Genomic DNA, 27,020 nt, shown 5'->3' with positions numbered 1-27,020 from the left:
CGTCTACTCAACTCTGCGAGACAACACTGAGGTGAAAACCTCTTTCCACTACCATCTGATTTCAGAAATTTAGAAAAGCTTAAAAACTGAAGAGGGACCTAGAGGAAGGTGCCATATACTCCACTCTGTGAAACAATACTGTGGGATAAAAATCTTTCCATTAACAACTTGTTTCACGGTTAGAAATGCTTTAAAACACACACTAGGGACTATGGGGAAAGTGACATATACTCGACTCTAAAGACTGCTTGTGGGGAAACCATCTTTCAACTAACTTAACGGTTTCACGTTGCTAGGCGTGTTCCAAAACCTATGCATAAAGTGCCACATAGTCAAGTCTGGCAGACAACACATCTTTCAACTAATGTCTTGTTTCACGACACTAGAAGTGGCTAAAAACCCATGCGGGGACTACAGCCAAAGTGCCCGGTACTCAACCCTGTGAAACGTTTGTGTGGTGCAAACGTCTATCAGTTAACATCTGGTTTCGCTAACTTAGTGTGCTTGAACACCCGTGCGGGGGGGCGACATCCAGAGTGCCACATACACGCCTGTCTGATACGTTGCGGGGGCAACCATCTTTCAAGGAACAGCCCATTACGCTAAGGTGGAAGCGTTTGAAAACCTGTGAGGGGCCTAAGCGGAAGGTGCCAAATACCCATCTCCCTGTGAAACAACACTGTGGGGCAACTGTCTTTCAGCTACTACCTGGTTTCACAAAGTCTGAAGTGTTTAGAAACACTTGAGTGGCCTCCCCGCAAGGTGCCATATACACGACTCTGTGAGGAGACCACTGTTCGATTAACATCCGGTTTCACTAAGGTTCAAGTGTTTGGAAAACTGTGCTTGGGATACACGAAAGTGCCATATACTCGATTCTGCGAAGCAGCAGTGTAATGAAAACAATCGTTCAACTACCATCTTGTTTCGCTAGGTTCCAAGTGTTGGAAAATCAATGCAGGGCCTATGGTGAAAGCGCCGCATCCTCAACTCTGTCACAACGCACTTTGTGGAAATGGTCTGTCCATTGACCTGTCGTGTCGCGTAGAAGTCTGTGAAGGTCTATGTGGGGAACGATGTGGAGAGTGACACGTACAGGACACTGTAGAGAATCCTGTGGAGACACCCTCTTTCAACTAACATCTTGGTGCACTAAGTTCGAAGTGTTTGAAGACCTATGCAGGGACTACGCAGAGAGTGCCATAAGCTCAACTCTGTAAAACAACAGCGTGGTGATACCATCCTCCAAATATCACCTGGGTTCACTTGTCAGACGTGTTTGAAATGCCATGCAGCCGCTACACCGAGTGTATCTTACATTGCACTGTGTCAAACAACACTTGGAGGAAGCCGTCCTCCAACTCACATCTTATTTCCCTAAGTTTGATGTGTTTGAAAACCATGCGGGGCCCACAACGAAAGTGCCATATACTCAACTCCGAGAACAGACACGATGGTGACACAGTCTTTCTCCGAGCATCTGGATTCGCGAGGTTACAAGGGTTTGAAAAGACGGGGGGAGGGGGCTTAGGTGCATAGCACCATAGGCTCAACTCTGTGAGACAACATGGGAGAAACTGACTTTGAACTAAAAGCTGGGCCACTAAGTTAGAAGTGTTTGAAACCCCTGGGGGGGGGGGGGCTCTGAAGACCGTGCCGTATACTCGACTCTGTGAAACAACACTGTGGGAAAACGATCTTCGACTACCAGCTGGTTTCTCTAAGTGAGCAGTGTGTGGAAATCCTGTGCTCTCATAGGATTGCCTAATCGCAAGGTGCCCTATACTCAACTGTGTGAATACCAGTGTGGTGAAAGGATCGTTCCACTACTATCTGGTTTCACTGTTACAAGTGTTTGAAAACACATGCGGGGCCCATGTGGCTAGCGCCATACGCGCCACTCAATCAAACAACACTGTGGTGAAACCACCTTTCAATTAACTTCTCACTGAGCGTGGTTGCAAGGGTTAGGAAACCTAAGTGTGGGCCACACGGAGAGTGCCATACGGTCAAGTCTGTGAAACAACACTGGGGAAACCATCGTTCAACTACCATCTGGTTTCCCTAGGGTAGAAGTCTTTGAACACCCACGGGAAGCCTAACGGTTAAGTGCCGTGCACTCAACTGTGAGAGACAATGGTGTGGCAAAACGATCTTTCAACTAACATCTGGTTTCCCTGCTTCAAGCCTGTTTGAAAACTATCCAGGGTCTATGAGGAAAGTGCCATAGTTTCAACTCCGAGACACAACACAGTCGGGGGAAACCCTCTTCCAACTAACACGTTGTTTCAGTAAGTTAGAAGTGTTTGGAAACCACGCGGAGATGACACCGAAAGCGCCACCAACTCATCTCTGTGAGACCCTGTGGAGGAACCATCTTTCAACTGACATCTCATTTCACAAAGTGACAGGCGTTTGAAAACCCATGTAGGGCCTGCGCCGAAAGTGCCACCTAGTCAACTCTGTGAAACAACACTGCGGGGACTCCACCTTTCAACTAAACTCTCGTTTCACTTAGAAGTGTTTGAGGACCGTATGCGGTTCTACGTAGAAAGTGCCATGTGCTCAACTCTGTAAAACAACACGGTGGGGAAACCACCCTTCAAATACCATCTGGGCTCCCCTGTTAGAAGTGTTTGAAAACTTCTGCAGCGCCGACACCGCAAGAATCATACACTCCACTCTGTCAAACAACACCTGGGGAAGCCGTCCTCCAACTCACATTTTAATTCACTATGTTAGATGTAGATGCAAACCATGTGGGGCCTAGTCCGAAAGTGCCATATGCTCAACTCTGTGAAACGGCACTGCGGGGGGAAAGATCTTTCTTCTAGCCTCTGGTTTCACTAGGTTACAAGTGTCTGAGAAGACCCACGGGACCTAGGCGCGTAGACCATGCACTCAACTCTGTGACACAACACTGTGGTGAATCCATGTTGCAGCTAACTGCTCTTCACTCAGAAGTGGTTGAAAACCTATGCCATTTCTACAAAGAAAGTGTCATATGCTCAACTCTGCACAACACGGCTGCGGTGAAACCGTCTTTCAAATAACATCCGGGTTCAGTTCGTAGGAGTGTTTCGAAACTTGCCGGGGGTGGGGGTTGGGGGGGGGGGGGGCTTAGGCGGAAAGTGCCATCTGCTCCACTGTCAATTTTTTTTAGGGAAACCGTCTTCCAACTAATATCTTGTTTCACCATGTTAGACGTACGTGAAAAACGTTGCTAGGAACAATGAGGAAAGTGCCATGTTCTCGACTCTGTGAAAACACACTGTGGAGAGAACCGTCTTTTCAACTAACCCCTTGTTTGCCTAAGTTAGAAGAGTTTGAAAACGTATGCAGACGTGGACGGTGAGTGCCATATACTCGGCTATGGGGAAAAACACGGTGGGGAAAACACCTTTCAACTGACATCTCAGTTCACTAAGGCAGACGTGTTTGAAAACCTATGGAGGCGTATGTAGAAAGGGACGTACACTCAACTCTGTGACACAACCTTGCGGGGAAAGCATCTTCCAACTACCATGTGGTTTCACTAAGTTGGAAGTGTTTGAGAAGCATCCGGAGACTACAACGAAACTGCCGTATACTCAGCTCTCTGAGACGCTGTGGGGGAAAACCATCTTTCCAATCACATCTCGTTTCACAATGCTAGAAGTGTTTGACAACCTATGCAGGGCCTATGCGGAAAGTGCCATACACTCAACTCTGTGAGACAACACTGTGGGTCTCCACGTTTCACCTAACCGCTCGTTTCGCTTAGTGAGAAGGGCTCGAAAACCTACGTGGGTACTACGCAGAGAGGGCCCTGTGCGCAACTCTGTATGTAAAACAACACTGTGGTGAAACCCTCCTTCCGACAGCATCTGGGTTCCCTCGCTAGAAGTGTTTGGAAAGCTACGCGGAGCCTAGCCCGAAAGTATCTCCCACTGCGCTCTGGCAGATAACACTTGGTGAATGAAAGCCGTCGTTCCGCTGACATCTCGCTTCGCTAAGGTACACGTAGCTCCAAACGTTGCGGGGCCTACAACGAGAGTGCCATATACTGAACCCTGTGAGACGACACTGTGGGGACACAATCTGTCTCCTAGCATGTGGTTTCACTAAGCCACACGTGTTTCATAAGGCTCGCAGGCGCCTAGCGCACGGGACCGTACGCTCTCAACTCTAGGAAACAACACTGTGGGGAAACCGTCCTTCAACTACCATGTGGTTTCTCTAAGGTAGAAGGGTTTGAAAACCTACGAGAAGCCTAACTGTTGAGCGCCGTCTACTCAACTGTGAGAAACGATGGTGTGCTGAAACGAGCACTCAACTAGCACCTGGTTTCACTAACTTAAGAGTGTTCGGAAACTGTTGGGGGTCTACGCGGCAAGGGCCCTACCCTCAACTCTGTGAGACACTGGGGGGAGACCACTTTTCAAATGGCAGCTCGTTTGCCAAAGTGTCAAGGGCTTCAAGACCCATGCGGGGCCTGCGACGAAAGTGCCGTAGAGTCAACTCTGTGAAACAACACCGTGGAGACGCCACCTTTCAACACACCTCTCGTTTCCCTTACTGAGAAGAGTTTCAGAAACGAGGGGCTTCCTACGCAGAAAGCGCCATGTGCTCAACTCTGTAAAACAACACTGTGGTGAAACCATCCTTCAAATAGCATCTGGGTTCCCTTGTTAGACGTGTTTGAAAAGCGATGCGGAGCTCACACCAAAAGTATGAGACACCCCACTCTGTCAGACAACACCTGCGGTGTGTGTGGGGGGAGGGGGGAGGGCGGAGAAGCCGTCCTTCAACTAACAGCTTACTTCACTATGTTACCTGTGGCTGCAAACCGTTCGTGCGGGGCCTACAGCGAAAGTGCCATACACTCAACTCTGTGAAACAACACTGTGGGGAGACCGTTTCAACTAACACGTGGTTTCACTAAGTTAGAAGTGTTTGAGAAACCCGTCGGGGCCTAAGCACAACGTGCTATATGTGTGTGTATATATATATATATATATATGTATATACACAGAGCACTGTCCCACTGCACATTGCAGGAGCCATCTTCTGGCTAACAGCTTGCATCACTAACGTAGAAGTGTTTGAAACCCTCTGTGGGGAGCCAGGGGGAAAGTGACATATACTCGACTGTGGGAGAGAATACTGTGGACTGACATCACGTTTCACTGGGCAGAGATGTCTGAAAACCCATTCGGGGCCTATGACGAAGGTGCCATATACGCGACTCTGTCGAGAGGCACTTTGGGGAAACCACCTTTCAAATAACATCCCGTATCGCTAAGTTAGATTTGCCGGAAATCCTCTGCGGGCAAAGAAGGGGCAAGTGACATTTACTCGGCATTGTGAGAAAGTCCTGTGGAGAAGCCATCTTGCAACTAACATCTTGGCTCACTGAGGGAGAACTGTTTGAAAACCTATGCGGCGCCCACATGTAAGGTCAGTGCCACAAACTCGGCTCTGTGAAGGAACATCTTGTATCGCTAAGTTAGACCAGCAGTTTGAACAAACGCCTATCGTGGGGCCTCAGTGGAAGGTGTCATATACTCGACTCGGGCAAACTGCACTTTGGAGGAACGCTTTCCACTCACCTCTGGTTCCACTAACTTGGAAGTGTTTGCAATCCCATGTGGGGCCTAGACCCTCAGCGCTGTGAAACAACACTGTTGGGGAAACCGTCTTTCAACTACATTGGGTTTCACCAGGTAAGAAGCGTGTGAAGGAAGCCTGTGGGGGCTTTATGCGGCGCGTGCCACTCAACTCTGTCAAAGGTTTGCCCTTCGGGGAAACCATCCTTCACCTGACATCTTGTATCACTAAGTCAGAAGCGTTTGAAAACCTATGCAGGGCACGATGTGGAAAGTGATATGTACTCGATACTCTGAAAGAATCCTGCAGAGAAACCATCTCTCAGCTGACATCTTGTTTGACTAAGTTGCAAGAGTTTGAAAGCGTATGCAGACGTACACGGCAAGTGCTCTGTCCTCGACTGTGTGAAACAAAACCGTGGAGGGCGGAAGGGGGGGGGGGGTGAGGAAACACCTTTCAGCCAACATCTCCTTTCCCTAAGTGGGAAGAGGCGGAACAGTGATGGGAGGCCTATAGTGAAAGTGCCATACACTCACCTTTGTGCAGCTGCACATTTGGGGAAACCGTCTTTCCAGGAACATCTTGTATCACCAGGTTGGCATTGTTTGAAATCCTATGCGGAGAACGACGTCGAAAGTGACCCTCCACCCCGTGAAGGTGTACTGTGGAGAGACCACCTTTCAGCTAGCATCTCGTTTCACTCCGTTCCAAGTGTTTGCCAACCTACGTACGGTGGCTTGCGTAGAAAGTGCCCTTACACTCCATCATGTGAAACACGGTGTGGCGAAACGGTCTTTCTCCTAATATCTTGCTGCACTAAAAGAGAGCTGTCTGACAACTGTGCGGGGCCTGCAAGGTAGGTGCCGTAGAGTCACCCGTGTGAAGGCACACTCTGAGGACACGACCTTTTAGCTAACACCTAGTTTCACTCAGTTCCAAGGGCTTGAAAACCTGCGCGGGGACTGCGCGTCAAGTTCCACGTACTCAACTCCGTCAGACTTCACTCTGGGGAAGCCAACACTCAACTAACAGCTTGTATCAATCACTAGGTTAGAAGAGTTTGAGAACCTATGTGGGGAACGATGTGGAAAGTGACATATACCAGCCACTGTGAAAGAATCCTGTGGAGCAACCATCTCTCACCTAACATCCGGTGTCACAACGTTGGAGGTGTTGGAACACCTATGTGGGGGGCGGGGGGGGGGGGCTATGTGGAGAGTGAAGTGCCATGTACACAAGTCAGTCAATCTGCACTCTACGGAAACCATCTTTCCACTAACCTCTGGCTCCACTAACGTGGAAGTGTTGGAAAACCCATGTGGGGCCTAGAAGGAAAGTGCCATACCCTCAACCCTGTGAAACAACACTGTGGGGAAACCATCTTTCCACTCACATCTTGTTTCACTAAGGAAGAAGTGTTGGCAAACCTGTGGGGGCTTAGGCGGAAAGTGTCATACCCTCCACTCTGTCAAGCAGCCTTTGGGGAAACCATCTTTCCACTACCATCTTATTTCACCATGTTAGAAGTGTTTGAAAAACTGCTGGGAACGAAGATTCGTCTTCAACGGAATTCTCGAGTTCCTCAGAATTCTCGATTCAGAGAAAACATACTGTGGAGAAACCATCTTTCAACTCACATCTGGTTTCTGTCAGTTAGAAGTGTTTGAAAAACTTACGCGGGCCCATGCGGAAAGGGCCGTATACCCAATCCTGCGAAACAACCCTGGAGAGTAACCAGCTTTCACCTAATGTGTGGTTTCGCTCAGTGAGAACTGTTTGAAAACCTACGCGGGGCCTACAGGGTAAGTGCCATATACTCAACCCTGTGATACAACACTGTGGGGAAAATATCTTGTAACTAGCCTGTCGTTTCACTACGTGAGAAGAGTTTGACAACCTATGCAGGGAATGATGTGGAAAGTCACATATACCAGCCATCGCAAAAGACTCCTGTGGAGAAAGCATCTTTCAACTAACATGTTTCACCAAGTTGGAAGTTTTGAGAAGCTATGCAGGGCCTCCAAGGTCACTGCCATATACTCATCTCTGGGAACCAACACGGTGGGAAAGCATCCTTTGAACTAACATCTAGTTTCACTAAGTTAGAAGGGTTTGAAAAATTATTCAGGGACTGTGCAGAAAGAAAGTGCCATATATTCAACTCTGTCAAAACGGCACTTTGGGGAAACCGTCTTTCAACTAACATCTTGTTTCTCCATGTTGGAAGCGTTTGAAAAACTGCTGGGAACGACGACGAACGTGCCATACACTCAACTCTGTGAAGTAACACTGTGGGGGAAAAACCATCGTGTGGCTAACATCTTGTTTCACTGAGTTAGAAGTGTTTGAAAACCTCGGCGGGGACTAGGTGGAAAGTGCCATATACTCAACTCTGTCAAACTGCACTTTCAACTAACGTGCAGCCTACACAAGACACGAATTACACGGAAACCCACACATATCTCACACATACCACAGTACCCAAACACACAACACACAAACCCAAAACATTTAAGGAAAACACACCACACACGGCCACCCGTGCAATACACTCAAGACACTTATATAACACACATACACACACACACACACACACACACACACACACACACCCCCTGCACATTCCACACACCTGGCACGCCGCATTGGCCACCTTCCTACGACATACACACCTGCATGACACATACACCGTCTACACATGCATACATCACACACACCACATGCTCACCACACACTCACCATGCATATGCCACAGACATGTCCAACACACATCACACATGCCCCACACACCCACAGTTACCCCCCTCGCACAGTATTACCACACTCCACACATATACAGCACACGGTTTCCAAACAAACCACTGCCCGTATACCACGCATACACCCTCCACATGCACACCCCACACCCCAAACCCACGCCACTTATACGGAAGACAGATGCTCCCTCCTCTACACGTCGACTACCAGGACACCACACACACTGCACATAGAGACACAAATGTGACACATATGCCACACAGCCACATCACTCCTACACCGAACACACAACAGGGTACCAACATACCTCGCTTGACACGTGAATACCACACAAACACCTCACCCAGTCACCACATACACACCAAACCACTTACACCTCGCACAGACATCTTCCACACACTACTTACTACACCTAATACACGGACCACACATATACCCACCGTACACTACGTATAGCCCACAAACACACCCCGTATATACACCACATACATGCCAAACTCATACCGCACACAACGCACTTACACTACACAGACACCGCATCCACAATACACACACCATGAGAATCCATACATCTATGAAGTACGGACACCACGCACACCACACACACACCACACTTTTACTGCCCAAACTCCACCCGTATGCCACACCACAAAACCACACGTGCACCACATACAAAACACACATGCCATAGAAAGACCATACACGCACATACGTTCTATGCGGCGCATACCTAGCTGATATACTACAATCACAACACATATATGACCCTTGAAGACAACACAGAAGGACACATACAGCACCTCCAAAACACTGACACACCATACACACACCACATTCACCACACAAATAACATGCACAGACACAAACGTTATATACAACATACGTGCCATCCATACTTTAGAGATGTAAGATGTTAGCTGAAAGATGGCTTCTGCAATGTGCAGTTTGACAGAGGGCACGACGGGTTTCTCAAACACTTCTAACGTAGTGAAACCAGGTGTTCGTTGAACCCGTTTCCCCACAGCGTTGTTTCACAGAGTTGAGCATATGGCACTTTGGCTGTAGGCGCCGCATGGTTTGCAACCCCATGGTGACATAGTGAAGTAAAATGTCAGTTGAAGGACGGCTTCCCCAAAGTCTTTGCCAGAGTGCAGTGTAAGATACTTTCGGGGTAGGCTCCGCATAGGTTTTCAAACACTTCTAACAGTGAACCATGATGCTATTTGAAGGATGGTGTCACCGGTGTTGTTTTACAGAGTTGAGCATATGGCACTCGTTGCGTAGAACGCACGTAGGTTTTCAAACCCTTCTCACTCAGTGAAACGAGCGGTTGGTTGAAACGTGGAGACCCACAGTGTTGTTTCACAGAGTGGACTATAGGCACTTTCTGCGCAGGCCTTGCATGCATGGGTTTTCAAACACTTGTTAAGTTTGTGAAACGAGAAGTCACTTCAAAGACGGTTTCCCTAGGGCGTCTCATAGAGTAAGTCCCTTTGGGGTGTAGCTCCTCATGGTTTTCAAACTGACACACGTTAGTCGGAAGATGGTGTCCCCACTGTGTTCTGTCACAGAGTGGAGCATATGGCACTCTCCTCACAGACCCTGAATAGTTTTCAAACACTTTTAAATTAGTGCAACCAGATGTTAGTTGAAATATTGTTTTAGCACACCATCGTTGTTCACCGTTGAGCGTAGAGGTATGGCACTTAACCAGTTGGCTTCTCATAGGTTTTCAGACACTTCTAGCTCAAAGAAACCACATAGAGGTTGAAAGGTGGTCTCCCCAACCGTGTTGTTTCACGGAGTTGCGTGTTTGGTACTCTCCACCCAGGCCCCGCATGTGTTTTAAACACTTGTAACCGAGTGAAAGCAGATGTTGGGAGACTGTCTCTCGACCGTGACGGTGCCCAGGGCTATGTGGCACTTTCGGTGTGATCCCCGGATGGCGTTCAAACACCTCTAACTTAGTGTAACAAGAAATTGGGTGGACGATGGGTTCCCCACAGTGTTCTGTCACAGAGTTGACTCTATGGCGCTTACCTCTAGGTCCCGCCTAGTTTTCAAGCCATTTTAACGTAGCGAAACCCGACGCTTCACTCTTTTTTTCCAGAGGTGAGTATAAGGCACTTTCCCTGTAGGCCCCGCACGTATTTACTAAGGTTTCTCACGTTGTGACACGTAGCCGTTAGTTGAATGATGGTATCCCCACGGTACTTCCTAAAGTTAGGTACAAGGCACTGGTCGGGGTAGGCCTACGGGGTTTTTCAAACACTTGTGACTTAGTGAAACAAGATGTTAGTTGAAAGATAGTTTCCCTCAAGGGCTGCCTGGTAGAGCTGAGTACATAGAGCTTTCCACCTGGGCTCCGCATAGGTCTCCAAGCGCTTCAAACTTAGTGAATAAGACGATAGGAGAAAGCTTTCCCTAAGGTGTTTCATGGTATTGCGTATGAGGCACACTCGGTGTAGGTGCTGCATTTGCTTTGAAACACTTTTAACTTGGTGAAAGAAGATGTTAGTGGCAAGATGTTTCCCTCACACTTTTCTGTTTCACAGAGTTGAGTGCATGGCACTTTCCCCGTAGGGCCCACGTAAGCTTTCCAATTCTACTTGGCGAAGCAAGAGGTTAGTTGCAAGCCGGATACCATGGGTTTTCAAACACTTCTCACTTTGTCAAATCAGATAGATGTATGTTACTTGAAAGTCGGTTTCCCCACGGTGTTGTTTCACGGAGGTGACGCTATGGCCCTTACCCTGTAGGCCCCGCATAGGTTTTCAAAGAGTTCTCACTTACTGAAACCGGATGTTAGGTGAAAGACTCTTTCCCCGTAGTTGTTTCACAGAGCTGCGTGTAGGCGTTTCCGCCTAAGCCCCGCAGAGGTTTGCAAACGCTTCCAACCTACCGAAACAGGATTTTAGTTGGAAGGTGGTTCCCCCACAGCGTTTCATACACTTCAGCCTATGGCGCTTTCCGTTTCGTCCCCACATGGGTTTTCAAGCACTTGAAACCCTATGCGGTGAAAGCAGATGTTAGTTGGTAAAAGGCGTCACCACACTGGGGTTTCACAGCGCCGAGGACATGGCAGTGTCTTTGCGGCCCCGCAAGCGTTTGCAAACACTTCCCACTTAGTTAAACCAGATGTTATTTGAAAAGTGGTTTGTCTACAACGATCCTTGACACAGCGAGGAAAGTGCGCTTTGCTTTTTAACTTCTTTTTTAAAGTTCCTTTATTTTTTGAGACAGAGAGAGATAGAGCTGAACGGGGGAGGGTCACGGTGAGAAGGAGACACAGACTCTGAAACAGGCTCCAGGCTCTGAGCTGTCAGCACAGAGCCTGACGCGGGGCTCGAACCCACGGACCGCGAGATCATGACCTGAGCCGAAGTCAGACGCTTAACCGACCAAGCCACCCAGGCGCCCCGCTTTTTAGCTTCTATGCCTAGGATTCCAACATTTCTAACTTTGTGAAACAAACAGATGTTTCCGCACAGTGATTTTACACCGCGTTAAGTATGTGACACTTTTCATAAATAAGCCATTTATCAACTAACATCTTGCTTCGCTGAGAAGTGTTTGAAAACCTATGAGGAAAACGAGATACACTCCACGCTGAAATCTTACCGTGGAGAAACCATCCTTCAACTACCATCAGGTCTCACTATGTTAGAGGTATTCGACAACGTATGTGGGGCCTACGAATAAAGTGTCATATACTCGAGTCTGGCAAATAACACTGTGCGGAAACCATCTTCCAACCAGCATCCTGTTTCAGTACGTTAGACCCCTCTTAGCTTGAAGACCCATGTGGGGCCTACACCGAATGTGCCATGCACTCAACCCTGGGAAACAACCGTGTGGTGAAACCATCTATCCACCAACGTCGGGTTTCACCAAGTTAGAAGTGTTGGAGGGCCCGTGCGGGGCCAACACCGAAACTGCCGTATGCACGACTGTATGAAACATCTTTCAACTGGCATCTGGTATCCCTACGGTTAAAACCATCTTTGAAACCTATGCGGAGCCTATGCGGAAAGTGCCACACACTCAACTCTGCACAAGAGTCTGCTCAAACCCTCAGCCAACTAACCTCTTGTTGCACAAGGTTGGACCAGTTTGAAAACCTATGCGACACCTTCAGGGAAAGCGCCTTGTACTCAAATATGGGAAACAACAACATTTTGGGGAACCCTCCTTCAAGAAACATTCGGTTTCACTAATTTGGACGGGGTGGAAAACGTACGCGAGCAACTATGAGAGAAGCGCCATATCCTCCACTCTGTGAGACAACACTGTGGTGAAACCATCTTTCAACTACCATCTGATGTCACTAATTTGTAAGTGTTAGAAAACCCACGCGGGCAACGAGACGGAAAGCGCCATCACTCAGCTCTGTGAAACAACAGTGTGGTGAAACCATCCTTCAACTAACATCTCGTTTCACCGTTGGAAGTTTCTGTAACCATTTTCGGGGAATTACGATGAAAGTGACATAGACTTGATTGTGTGAAAGAGTGTTACGGAAAAACGGTCTTTCAACTAATATCTTGTTTCACTAACAGAAGCACTTGAAACCCTAGGCCGGGTCTATGAGGAAAGTGCCGTCTACTCAACTCTGCGAGACAACACTGAGGTGAAAACCTCTTTCCACTACCATCTGATTTCAGAAATTTAGAAAAGCTTAAAAACTGAAGAGGGACCTAGAGGAAGGTGCCATATACTCCACTCTGTGAAACAATACTGTGGGATAAAAATCTTTCCATTAACAACTTGTTTCACGGTTAGAAATGCTTTAAAACACACACTAGGGACTATGGGGAAAGTGACATATACTCGACTCTAAAGACTGCTTGTGGGGAAACCATCTTTCAACTAACTTAACGGTTTCACGTTGCTAGGCGTGTTCCAAAACCTATGCATAAAGTGCCACATAGTCAAGTCTGGCAGACAACACATCTTTCAACTAATGTCTTGTTTCACGACACTAGAAGTGGCTAAAAACCCATGCGGGGACTACAGCCAAAGTGCCCGGTACTCAACCCTGTGAAACGTTTGTGTGGTGCAAACGTCTATCAGTTAACATCTGGTTTCGCTAACTTAGTGTGCTTGAACACCCGTGCGGGGGGGCGACATCCAGAGTGCCACATACACGCCTGTCTGATACGTTGCGGGGGCAACCATCTTTCAAGGAACAGCCCATTACGCTAAGGTGGAAGCGTTTGAAAACCTGTGAGGGGCCTAAGCGGAAGGTGCCAAATACCCATCTCCCTGTGAAACAACACTGTGGGGCAACTGTCTTTCAGCTACTACCTGGTTTCACAAAGTCTGAAGTGTTTAGAAACACTTGAGTGGCCTCCCCGCAAGGTGCCATATACACGACTCTGTGAGGAGACCACTGTTCGATTAACATCCGGTTTCACTAAGGTTCAAGTGTTTGGAAAACTGTGCTTGGGATACACGAAAGTGCCATATACTCGATTCTGCGAAGCAGCAGTGTAATGAAAACAATCGTTCAACTACCATCTTGTTTCGCTAGGTTCCAAGTGTTGGAAAATCAATGCAGGGCCTATGGTGAAAGCGCCGCATCCTCAACTCTGTCACAACGCACTTTGTGGAAATGGTCTGTCCATTGACCTGTCGTGTCGCGTAGAAGTCTGTGAAGGTCTATGTGGGGAACGATGTGGAGAGTGACACGTACAGGACACTGTAGAGAATCCTGTGGAGACACCCTCTTTCAACTAACATCTTGGTGCACTAAGTTCGAAGTGTTTGAAGACCTATGCAGGGACTACGCAGAGAGTGCCATAAGCTCAACTCTGTAAAACAACAGCGTGGTGATACCATCCTCCAAATATCACCTGGGTTCACTTGTCAGACGTGTTTGAAATGCCATGCGGCCGCTACACCGAGTGTATCTTACATTGCACTGTGTCAAACAACACTTGGAGGAAGCCGTCCTCCAACTCACATCTTATTTCCCTAAGTTTGATGTGTTTGAAAACCATGCGGGGCCCACAACGAAAGTGCCATATACTCAACTCCGAGAACAGACACGATGGTGACACAGTCTTTCTCCGAGCATCTGGATTCGCGAGGTTACAAGGGTTTGAAAAGACGGGGGGAGGGGGCTTAGGTGCATAGCACCATAGGCTCAACTCTGTGAGACAACATGGGAGAAACTGACTTTGAACTAAAAGCTGGGCCACTAAGTTAGAAGTGTTTGAAACCCCTGGGGGGGGGGGGGGCCTCTGAAGACCGTGCCGTATACTCGACTCTGTGAAACAACACTGTGGGAAAACGATCTTCGACTACCAGCTGGTTTCTCTAAGTGAGCAGTGTGTGGAAATCCTGTGCTCTCATAGGATTGCCTAATCGCAAGGTGCCCTATACTCAACTGTGTGAATACCAGTGTGGTGAAAGGATCGTTCCACTACTATCTGGTTTCACTGTTACAAGTGTTTGAAAACACATGCGGGGCCCATGTGGCTAGCGCCATACGCGCCACTCAATCAAACAACACTGTGGTGAAACCACCTTTCAATTAACTTCTCACTGAGCGTGGTTGCAAGGGTTAGGAAACCTAAGTGTGGGCCACACGGAGAGTGCCATACGGTCAAGTCTGTGAAACAACACTGGGGAAACCATCGTTCAACTACCATCTGGTTTCCCTAGGGTAGAAGTCTTTGAACACCCACGGGAAGCCTAACGGTTAAGTGCCGTGCACTCAACTGTGAGAGACAATGGTGTGGCAAAACGATCTTTCAACTAACATCTGGTTTCCCTGCTTCAAGCCTGTTTGAAAACTATCCAGGGTCTATGAGGAAAGTGCCATAGTTTCAACTCCGAGACACAACACAGTCGGGGGAAACCCTCTTCCAACTAACACGTTGTTTCAGTAAGTTAGAAGTGTTTGGAAACCACGCGGAGATGACACCGAAAGCGCCACCAACTCATCTCTGTGAGACCCTGTGGAGGAACCATCTTTCAACTGACATCTCATTTCACAAAGTGACAAGCGTTTGAAAACCCATGTAGGGCCTGCGCCGAAAGTGCCACCTAGTCAACTCTGTGAAACAACACTGCGGGGACTCCACCTTTCAACTAAACTCTCGTTTCACTTAGAAGTGTTTGAGGACCGTATGCGGTTCTACGTAGAAAGTGCCATGTGCTCAACTCTGTAAAACAACACGGTGGGGAAACCACCCTTCAAATACCATCTGGGCTCCCCTGTTAGAAGTGTTTGAAAACTTCTGCAGCGCCGACACCGCAAGAATCATACACTCCACTCTGTCAAACAACACCTGGGGAAGCCGTCCTCCAACTCACATTTTAATTCACTATGTTAGATGTAGATGCAAACCATGTGGGGCCTAGTCCGAAAGTGCCATATGCTCAACTCTGTGAAACGGCACTGCGGGGGGAAAGATCTTTCTTCTAGCCTCTGGTTTCACTAGGTTACAAGTGTCTGAGAAGACCCACGGGACCTAGGCGCGTAGACCATGCACTCAACTCTGTGACACAACACTGTGGTGAATCCATGTTGCAGCTAACTGCTCTTCACTCAGAAGTGGTTGAAAACCTATGCCATTTCTACAAAGAAAGTGTCATATGCTCAACTCTGCACAACACGACTGCGGTGAAACCGTCTTTCAAATAACATCCGGGTTCAGTTCGTAGGAGTGTTTCGAAACTTGCCGGGGGTGGGGGTTGGGGGGGGGGGGCTTAGGCGGAAAGTGCCATCTGCTCCACTGTCAATTTTTTTTAGGGAAACCGTCTTCCAACTAATATCTTGTTTCACCATGTTAGACGTACGTGAAAAACGTTGCTAGGAACAATGAGGAAAGTGCCATGTTCTCGACTCTGTGAAAACACACTGTGGAGAGAACCGTCTTTTCAACTAACCCCTTGTTTGCCTAAGTTAGAAGAGTTTGAAAACGTATGCAGACGTGGACGGTGAGTGCCATATACTCGGCTATGGGGAAAAACACGGTGGGGAAAACACCTTTCAACTGACATCTCAGTTCACTAAGGCAGACGTGTTTGAAAACCTATGGAGGCGTATGTAGAAAGGGACGTACACTCAACTCTGTGACACAACCTTGCGGGGAAAGCATCTTCCAACTACCATGTGGTTTCACTAAGTTGGAAGTGTTTGAGAAGCATCCGGAGACTACAACGAAACTGCCGTATACTCAGCTCTCTGAGACGCTGTGGGGGAAAACCATCTTTCCAATCACATCTCGTTTCACAATGCTAGAAGTGTTTGACAACCTATGCAGGGCCTATGCGGAAAGTGCCATACACTCAACTCTGTGAGACAACACTGTGGGTCTCCACGTTTCACCTAACCGCTCGTTTCGCTTAGTGAGAAGGGCTCGAAAACCTACGTGGGTACTACGCAGAGAGGGCCCTGTGCGCAACTCTGTATGTAAAACAACACTGTGGTGAAACCCTCCTTCCGACAGCATCTGGGTTCCCTCGCTAGAAGTGTTTGGAAAGCTACGCGGAGCCTAGCCCGAAAGTATCTCCCACTGCGCTCTGGCAGATAACACTTGGTGAATGAAAGCCGTCGTTCCGCTGACATCTCGCTTCACTAAGGTACACGTAGCTCCAAACGTTGCGGGGCCTACAACGAGAGTGCCATATACTGAACCCTGTGAGACGACACTGTGGGGACACAATCTGTCTCCTAGCATGTGGTTTCACTAAGCCACACGTGTTTCATAAGGCTCGCAGGCGCCTAGCGCACGGGACCGTACGCTCTCAACTCTAGGAAACAACACTGTGGGGAAACCGTCCTTCAACTACCATGTGGTTTCTCTAAGGTAGAAGGGTTTGAAAACCTACGAGAAGCCTAACTGTTGAGCGCCGTCTACTCAACTGTGAGAAACGATGGTGTGCTGAAACGAGCACTCAACTAGCACCTGGTTTCACTAACTTAAGAGTGTTCGGAAACTGTTGGGGGTCTACGCGGCAAGGGCCCTACCCTCAACTCTGTGAGACACTGGGGGGAGACCACTTTTCAAATGGCAGCTCGTTTGCCAAAGTGACAAGGGCTTCAAGACCCATGCGGGGCCTGCGACGAAAGTGCCGTAGAGTCAACTCTGTGAAACAACACCGTGGAGACGCCACCTTTCAACACACCTCTCGTTTCCCTTACTGAGAAGAGTTTCAGAAACGAGGGGCTTCCTACGCAGAAAGCGCCATGTGCTCAACTCTGTAAAACAACACTGTGGTGAAACCATCCTTCAAATAGCATCTGGGTTCCCTTGTTAGACGTGTTTGAAAAGCGATGCGGAGCTCACACCAAAAGTATGAGACACCCCACTCTGTCAGACAACACCTGCGGTGTGTGTGGGGGGAGGGGGGAGGGCGGAGAAGCCGTCCTTCAACTAACAGCTTACTTCACTATGTTACCTGTGGCTGCAAACCGTTCGTGCGGGGCCTACAGCGAAAGTGCCATACACTCAACTCTGTGAAACAACACTGTGGGGAGACCGTTTCAACTAACACGTGGTTTCACTAAGTTAGAAGTGTTTGAGAAACCCGTCGGGGCCTAAGCACAACGTGCTATATGTGTGTGTATATATATATATATATATATATATATATATATATGTATATACACAGAGCACTGTCCCACTGCACATTGCAGGAGCCATCTTCTGGCTAACAGCTTGCATCACTAACGTAGAAGTGTTTGAAACCCTCTGTGGGGAGCCAGGGGGAAAGTGACATATACTCGACTGTGGGAGAGAATACTGTGGACTGACATCACGTTTCACTGGGCAGAGGTGTCTGAAAACCCATTCGGGGCCTATGACGAAGGTGCCATATACGCGACTCTGTCGAGAGGCACTTTGGGGAAACCACCTTTCAAATAACATCCCGTATCGCTAAGTTAGATTTGCCGGAAATCCTCTGCGGGCAAAGAAGGGGCAAGTGACATTTACTCGGCATTGTGAGAAAGTCCTGTGGAGAAGCCATCTTGCAACTAACATCTTGGCTCACTGAGGGAGAACTGTTTGAAAACCTATGCGGCGCCCACATGTAAGGTCAGTGCCACAAACTCGGCTCTGTGAAGGAACATCTTGTATCGCTAAGTTAGACCAGCAGTTTGAACAAACGCCTATCGTGGGGCCTCAGTGGAAGGTGTCATATACTCGACTCGGGCAAACTGCACTTTGGAGGAACGCTTTCCACTCACCTCTGGTTCCACTAACTTGGAAGTGTTTGCAATCCCATGTGGGGCCTAGACCCTCAGCGCTGTGAAACAACACTGTTGGGGAAACCGTCTTTCAACTACATTGGGTTTCACCAGGTAAGAAGCGTGTGAAGGAAGCCTGTGGGGGCTTTATGCGGCGCGTGCCACTCAACTCTGTCAAAGGTTTGCCCTTCGGGGAAACCATCCTTCACCTGACATCTTGTATCACTAAGTCAGAAGCGTTTGAAAACCTATGCAGGGCACGATGTGGAAAGTGATATGTACTCGATACTCTGAAAGAATCCTGCAGAGAAACCATCTCTCAGCTGACATCTTGTTTGACTAAGTTGCAAGAGTTTGAAAGCGTATGCAGACGTACACGGCAAGTGCTCTGTCCTCGACTGTGTGAAACAAAACCGTGGAGGGCGGAAGGGGGGGGGGGTGAGGAAACACCTTTCAGCCAACATCTCCTTTCCCTAAGTGGGAAGAGGCGGAACAGTGATGGGAGGCCTATAGTGAAAGTGCCATACACTCACCTTTGTGCAGCTGCACATTTGGGGAAACCGTCTTTCCAGGAACATCTTGTATCACCAGGTTGGCATTGTTTGAAATCCTATGCGGAGAACGACGTCGAAAGTGACCCTCCACCCCGTGAAGGTGTACTGTGGAGAGACCACCTTTCAGCTAGCATCTCGTTTCACTCCGTTCCAAGTGTTTGCCAACCTACGTACGGTGGCTTGCGTAGAAAGTGCCCTTACACTCCATCATGTGAAACACGGTGTGGCGAAACGGTCTTTCTCCTAATATCTTGCTGCACTAAAAGAGAGCTGTCTGACAACTGTGCGGGGCCTGCAAGGTAGGTGCCGTAGAGTCACCCGTGTGAAGGCACACTCTGAGGACACGACCTTTTAGCTAACACCTAGTTTCACTCAGTTCCAAGGGCTTGAAAACCTGCGCGGGGACTGCGCGTCAAGTTCCACGTACTCAACTCCGTCAGACTTCACTCTGGGGAAGCCAACACTCAACTAACAGCTTGTATCAATCACTAGGTTAGAAGAGTTTGAGAACCTATGTGGGGAACGATGTGGAAAGTGACATATACCAGCCACTGTGAAAGAATCCTGTGGAGCAACCATCTCTCACCTAACATCCGGTGTCACAACGTTGGAGGTGTTGGAACACCTATGTGGGGGGCGGGGGGGGGGGGGCTATGTGGAGAGTGAAGTGCCATGTACACAAGTCAGTCAATCTGCACTCTACGGAAACCATCTTTCCACTAACCTCTGGCTCCACTAACGTGGAAGTGTTGGAAAACCCATGTGGGGCCTAGAAGGAAAGTGCCATACCCTCAACCCTGTGAAACAACACTGTGGGGAAACCATCTTTCCACTCACATCTTGTTTCACTAAGGAAGAAGTGTTGGCAAACCTGTGGGGGCTTAGGCGGAAAGTGTCATACCCTCCACTCTGTCAAGCAGCCTTTGGGGAAACCATCTTTCCACTACCATCTTATTTCACCATGTTAGAAGTGTTTGAAAAACTGCTGGGAACGAAGATTCGTCTTCAACGGAATTCTCGAGTTCCTCAGAATTCTCGATTCAGAGAAAACATACTGTGGAGAAACCATCTTTCAACTCACATCTGGTTTCTGTCAGTTAGAAGTGTTTGAAAAACTTACGCGGGCCCATGCGGAAAGGGCCGTATACCCAATCCTGCGAAACAACCCTGGAGAGTAACCAGCTTTCACCTAATGTGTGGTTTCGCTCAGTGAGAACTGTTTGAAAACCTACGCGGGGCCTACAGGGTAAGTGCCATATACTCAACCCTGTGATACAACACTGTGGGGAAAATATCTTGTAACTAGCCTGTCGTTTCACTACGTGAGAAGAGTTTGACAACCTATGCAGGGAATGATGTGGAAAGTCACATATACCAGCCATCGCAAAAGACTCCTGTGGAGAAAGCATCTTTCAACTAACATGTTTCACCAAGTTGGAAGTTTTGAGAAGCTATGCAGGGCCTCCAAGGTCACTGCCATATACTCATCTCTGGGAACCAACACGGTGGGAAAGCATCCTTTGAACTAACATCTAGTTTCACTAAGTTAGAAGGGTTTGAAAAATTATTCAGGGACTGTGCAGAAAGAAAGTGCCATATATTCAACTCTGTCAAAACGGCACTTTGGGGAAACCGTCTTTCAACTAACATCTTGTTTCTCCATGTTGGAAGCGTTTGAAAAACTGCTGGGAACGACGACGAACGTGCCATACACTCAACTCTGTGAAGTAACACTGTGGGGGAAAAACCATCGTGTGGCTAACATCTTGTTTCACTGAGTTAGAAGTGTTTGAAAACCTCGGCGGGGACTAGGTGGAAAGTGCCATATACTCAACTCTGTCAAACTGCACTTTCAACTAACGTGCAGCCTACACAAGACACGAATTACACGGAAACCCACACATATCTCACACATACCACAGTACCCAAACACACAACACACAAACCCAAAACATTTAAGGAAAACACACCACACACGGCCACCCGTGCAATACACTCAAGACACTTATATAACACACATACACACACACACACACACACACACACACACACACACACCCTGCACATTCCACACACCTGGCACGCCGCATTGGCCACCTTCCTACGACATACACACCTGCATGACACATACACCGTCTACACATGCATACATCACACACACCACATGCTCACCACACACTCACCATGCATATGCCACAGACATGTCCAACACACATCACACATGCCCCACACACCCACAGTTACCCCCCTCGCACAGTATTACCACACTCCACACATATACAGCACACGGTTTCCAAACAAACCACTGCCCGTATACCACGCATACACCCTCCACATGCACACCCCACACCCCAAACCCACGCCACTTATACGGAAGACAGATGCTCCCTCCTCTACACGTCGACTACCAGGACACCACACACACTGCACATAGAGACACAAATGTGACACATATGCCACACAGCCACATCACTCCTACACCGAACACACAACAGGGTACCAACATACCTCGCTTGACACGTGAATACCACACAAACACCTCACCCAGTCACCACATACACACCAAACCACTTACACCTCGCACAGACATCTTCCACACACTACTTACTACACCTAATACACGGACCACACATATACCCACCGTACACTACGTATAGCCCACAAACACACCCCGTATATACACCACATACATGCCAAACTCATACCGCACACAACGCACTTACACTACACAGACACCGCATCCACAATACACACACCATGAGAATCCATACATCTATGAAGTACGGACACCACGCACACCACACACACACCACACTTTTACTGCCCAAACTCCACCCGTATGCCACACCACAAAACCACACGTGCACCACATACAAAACACACATGCCATAGAAAGACCATACACGCACATACGTTCTATGCGGCGCATACCTAGCTGATATACTACAATCACAACACATATATGACCCTTGAAGACAACACAGAAGGACACATACAGCACCTCCAAAACACTGACACACCATACACACACCACATTCACCACACAAATAACATGCACAGACACAAACGTTATATACAACATACGTGCCATCCATACTTTAGAGATGTAAGATGTTAGCTGAAAGATGGCTTCTGCAATGTGCAGTTTGACAGAGGGCACGACGGGTTTCTCAAACACTTCTAACGTAGTGAAACCAGGTGTTCGTTGAACCCGTTTCCCCACAGCGTTGTTTCACAGAGTTGAGCATATGGCACTTTGGCTGTAGGCGCCGCATGGTTTGCAACCCCATGGTGACATAGTGAAGTAAAATGTCAGTTGAAGGACGGCTTCCCCAAAGTCTTTGCCAGAGTGCAGTGTAAGATACTTTCGGGGTAGGCTCCGCATAGGTTTTCAAACACTTCTAACAGTGAACCATGATGCTATTTGAAGGATGGTGTCACCGGTGTTGTTTTACAGAGTTGAGCATATGGCACTCGTTGCGTAGAACGCACGTAGGTTTTCAAACCCTTCTCACTCAGTGAAACGAGCGGTTGGTTGAAACGTGGAGACCCACAGTGTTGTTTCACAGAGTGGACTATAGGCACTTTCTGCGCAGGCCTTGCATGCATGGGTTTTCAAACACTTGTAAGTTTGTGAAACGAGAAGTCACTTCAAAGACGGTTTCCCTAGGGCGTCTCATAGAGTAAGTCCCTTTGGGGTGTAGCTCCTCATGGTTTTCAAACTGACACACGTTAGTCGGAAGATGGTGTCCCCACTGTGTTCTGTCACAGAGTGGAGCATATGGCACTCTCCTCACAGACCCTGAATAGTTTTCAAACACTTTTAAATTAGTGCAACCAGATGTTAGTTGAAATATTGTTTTAGCACACCATCGTTGTTCACCGTTGAGCGTAGAGGTATGGCACTTAACCAGTTGGCTTCTCATAGGTTTTCAGACACTTCTAGCTCAAAGAAACCACATAGAGGTTGAAAGGTGGTCTCCCCAACCGTGTTGTTTCACGGAGTTGCGTGTTTGGTACTCTCCACCCAGGCCCCGCATGTGTTTTAAACACTTGTAACCGAGTGAAAGCAGATGTTGGGAGACTGTCTCTCGACCGTGACGGTGCCCAGGGCTATGTGGCACTTTCGGTGTGATCCCCGGATGGCGTTCAAACACCTCTAACTTAGTGTAACAAGAAATTGGGTGGACGATGGGTTCCCCACAGTGTTCTGTCACAGAGTTGACTCTATGGCGCTTACCTCTAGGTCCCGCCTAGTTTTCAAGCCATTTTAACGTAGCGAAACCCGACGCTTCACTCTTTTTTTCCAGAGGTGAGTATAAGGCACTTTCCCTGTAGGCCCCGCACGTATTTACTAAGGTTTCTCACGTTGTGACACGTAGCCGTTAGTTGAATGATGGTATCCCCACGGTACTTCCTAAAGTTAGGTACAAGGCACTGGTCGGGGTAGGCCTACGGGGTTTTTCAAACACTTGTGACTTAGTGAAACAAGATGTTAGTTGAAAGATAGTTTCCCTCAAGGGCTGCCTGGTAGAGCTGAGTACATAGAGCTTTCCACCTGGGCTCCGCATAGGTCTCCAAGCGCTTCAAACTTAGTGAATAAGACGATAGGAGAAAGCTTTCCCTAAGGTGTTTCATGGTATTGCGTATGAGGCACACTCGGTGTAGGTGCTGCATTTGCTTTGAAACACTTTTAACTTGGTGAAAGAAGATGTTAGTGGCAAGATGTTTCCCTCACACTTTTCTGTTTCACAGAGTTGAGTGCATGGCACTTTCCCCGTAGGGCCCACGTAAGCTTTCCAATTCTACTTGGCGAAGCAAGAGGTTAGTTGCAAGCCGGATACCATGGGTTTTCAAACACTTCTCACTTTGTCAAATCAGATAGATGTATGTTACTTGAAAGTCGGTTTCCCCACGGTGTTGTTTCACGGAGGTGACGCTATGGCCCTTACCCTGTAGGCCCCGCCTAGGTTTTCAAAGAGTTCTCACTTACTGAAACCGGATGTTAGGTGAAAGACTCTTTCCCCGTAGTTGTTTCACAGAGCTGCGTGTAGGCGTTTCCGCCTAAGCCCCGCAGAGGTTTGCAAACGCTTCCAACCTACCGAAACAGGATTTTAGTTGGAAGGTGGTTCCCCCACAGCGTTTCATACACTTCAGCCTATGGCGCTTTCCGTTTCGTCCCCACATGGGTTTTCAAGCACTTGAAACCCTATGCGGTGAAAGCAGATGTTAGTTGGTAAAAGGCGTCACCACACTGGGGTTTCACAGCGCCGAGGACATGGCAGTGTCTTTGCGGCCCCGCAAGCGTTTGCAAACACTTCCCACTTAGTTAAACCAGATGTTATTTGAAAAGTGGTTTGTCTACAACGATCCTTGACACAGCGAGGAAAGTGCGCTTTGCTTTTTAACTTCTTTTTTAAAGTTCCTTTATTTTTTGAGACAGAGAGAGATAGAGCTGAACGGGGGAGGGTCACGGTGAGAAGGAGACACAGACTCTGAAACAGGCTCCAGGCTCTGAGCTGTCAGCACAGAGCCTGACGCGGGGCTCGAACCCACGGACCGCGAGATCATGACCTGAGCCGAAGTCAGACGCTTAACCGACCAAGCCACCCAGGCGCCCCGCTTTTTAGCTTCTATGCCTAGGATTCCAACATTTCTAACTTTGTGAAACAAACAGATGTTTCCGCACAGTGATTTTACACCGCGTTAAGTATGTGACACTTTTCATAAATAAGCCATTTATCAACTAACATCTTGCTTCGCTGAGAAGTGTTTGAAAACCTATGAGGAAAACGAGATACACTCCACGCTGAAATCTTACCGTGGAGAAACCATCCTTCAACTACCATCAGGTCTCACTATGTTAGAGGTATTCGACAACGTATGTGGGGCCTACGAATAAAGTGTCATATACTCGAGTCTGGCAAATAACACTGTGCGGAAACCATCTTCCAACCAGCATCCTGTTTCAGTACGTTAGACCCCTCTTAGCTTGAAGACCCATGTGGGGCCTACACCGAATGTGCCATGCACTCAACCCTGGGAAACAACCGTGTGGTGAAACCATCTATCCACCAACGTCGGGTTTCACCAAGTTAGAAGTGTTGGAGGGCCCGTGCGGGGCCAACACCGAAACTGCCGTATGCACGACTGTATGAAACATCTTTCAACTGGCATCTGGTATCCCTACGGTTAAAACCATCTTTGAAACCTATGCGGAGCCTATGCGGAAAGTGCCACACACTCAACTCTGCACAAGAGTCTGCTCAAACCCTCAGCCAACTAACCTCTTGTTGCACAAGGTTGGACCAGTTTGAAAACCTATGCGACACCTTCAGGGAAAGCGCCTTGTACTCAAATATGGGAAACAACAACATTTTGGGGAACCCTCCTTCAAGAAACATTCGGTTTCACTAATTTGGACGGGGTGGAAAACGTACGCGAGCAACTATGAGAGAAGCGCCATATCCTCCACTCTGTGAGAAAACACTGTGGTGAAACCATCTTTCAACTACCATCTGATGTCACTAATTTGTAAGTGTTAGAAAACCCACGCGGGCAACGAGACGGAAAGCGCCATCACTCAGCTCTGTGAAACAACAGTGTGGTGAAACCATCCTTCAACTAACATCTCGTTTCACCGTTGGAAGTTTCTGTAACCATTTTCGGGGAATTACGATGAAAGTGACATAGACTTGATTGTGTGAAAGAGTGTTACGGAAAAACGGTCTTTCAACTAATATCTTGTTTCACTAACAGAAGCACTTGAAACCCTAGGCCGGGTCTATGAGGAAAGTGCCGTCTACTCAACTCTGCGAGACAACACTGAGGTGAAAACCTCTTTCCACTACCATCTGATTTCAGAAATTTAGAAAAGCTTAAAAACTGAAGAGGGACCTAGAGGAAGGTGCCATATACTCCACTCTGTGAAACAATACTGTGGGATAAAAATCTTTCCATTAACAACTTGTTTCACGGTTAGAAATGCTTTAAAACACACACTAGGGACTATGGGGAAAGTGACATATACTCGACTCTAAAGACTGCTTGTGGGGAAACCATCTTTCAACTAACTTAACGGTTTCACGTTGCTAGGCGTGTTCCAAAACCTATGCATAAAGTGCCACATAGTCAAGTCTGGCAGACAACACATCTTTCAACTAATGTCTTGTTTCACGACACTAGAAGTGGCTAAAAACCCATGCGGGGACTACAGCCAAAGTGCCCGGTACTCAACCCTGTGAAACGTTTGTGTGGTGCAAACGTCTATCAGTTAACATCTGGTTTCGCTAACTTAGTGTGCTTGAACACCCGTGCGGGGGGGCGACATCCAGAGTGCCACATACACGCCTGTCTGATACGTTGCGGGGGCAACCATCTTTCAAGGAACAGCCCATTACGCTAAGGTGGAAGCGTTTGAAAACCTGTGAGGGGCCTAAGCGGAAGGTGCCAAATACCCATCTCCCTGTGAAACAACACTGTGGGGCAACTGTCTTTCAGCTACTACCTGGTTTCACAAAGTCTGAAGTGTTTAGAAACACTTGAGTGGCCTCCCCGCAAGGTGCCATATACACGACTCTGTGAGGAGACCACTGTTCGATTAACATCCGGTTTCACTAAGGTTCAAGTGTTTGGAAAACTGTGCTTGGGATACACGAAAGTGCCATATACTCGATTCTGCGAAGCAGCAGTGTAATGAAAACAATCGTTCAACTACCATCTTGTTTCGCTAGGTTCCAAGTGTTGGAAAATCAATGCAGGGCCTATGGTGAAAGCGCCGCATCCTCAACTCTGTCACAACGCACTTTGTGGAAATGGTCTGTCCATTGACCTGTCGTGTCGCGTAGAAGTCTGTGAAGGTCTATGTGGGGAACGATGTGGAGAGTGACACGTACAGGACACTGTAGAGAATCCTG

This window comes from Panthera onca, chromosome A1 (genome assembly GCF_046562875.1).
Source record: "Panthera onca isolate mPanOnc1 chromosome A1, mPanOnc1 haplotype 2, whole genome shotgun sequence".
Taxonomy (NCBI): Eukaryota; Metazoa; Chordata; class Mammalia; order Carnivora; family Felidae; genus Panthera; species Panthera onca.
This window is presented reverse-complemented; position numbering follows the sequence as displayed.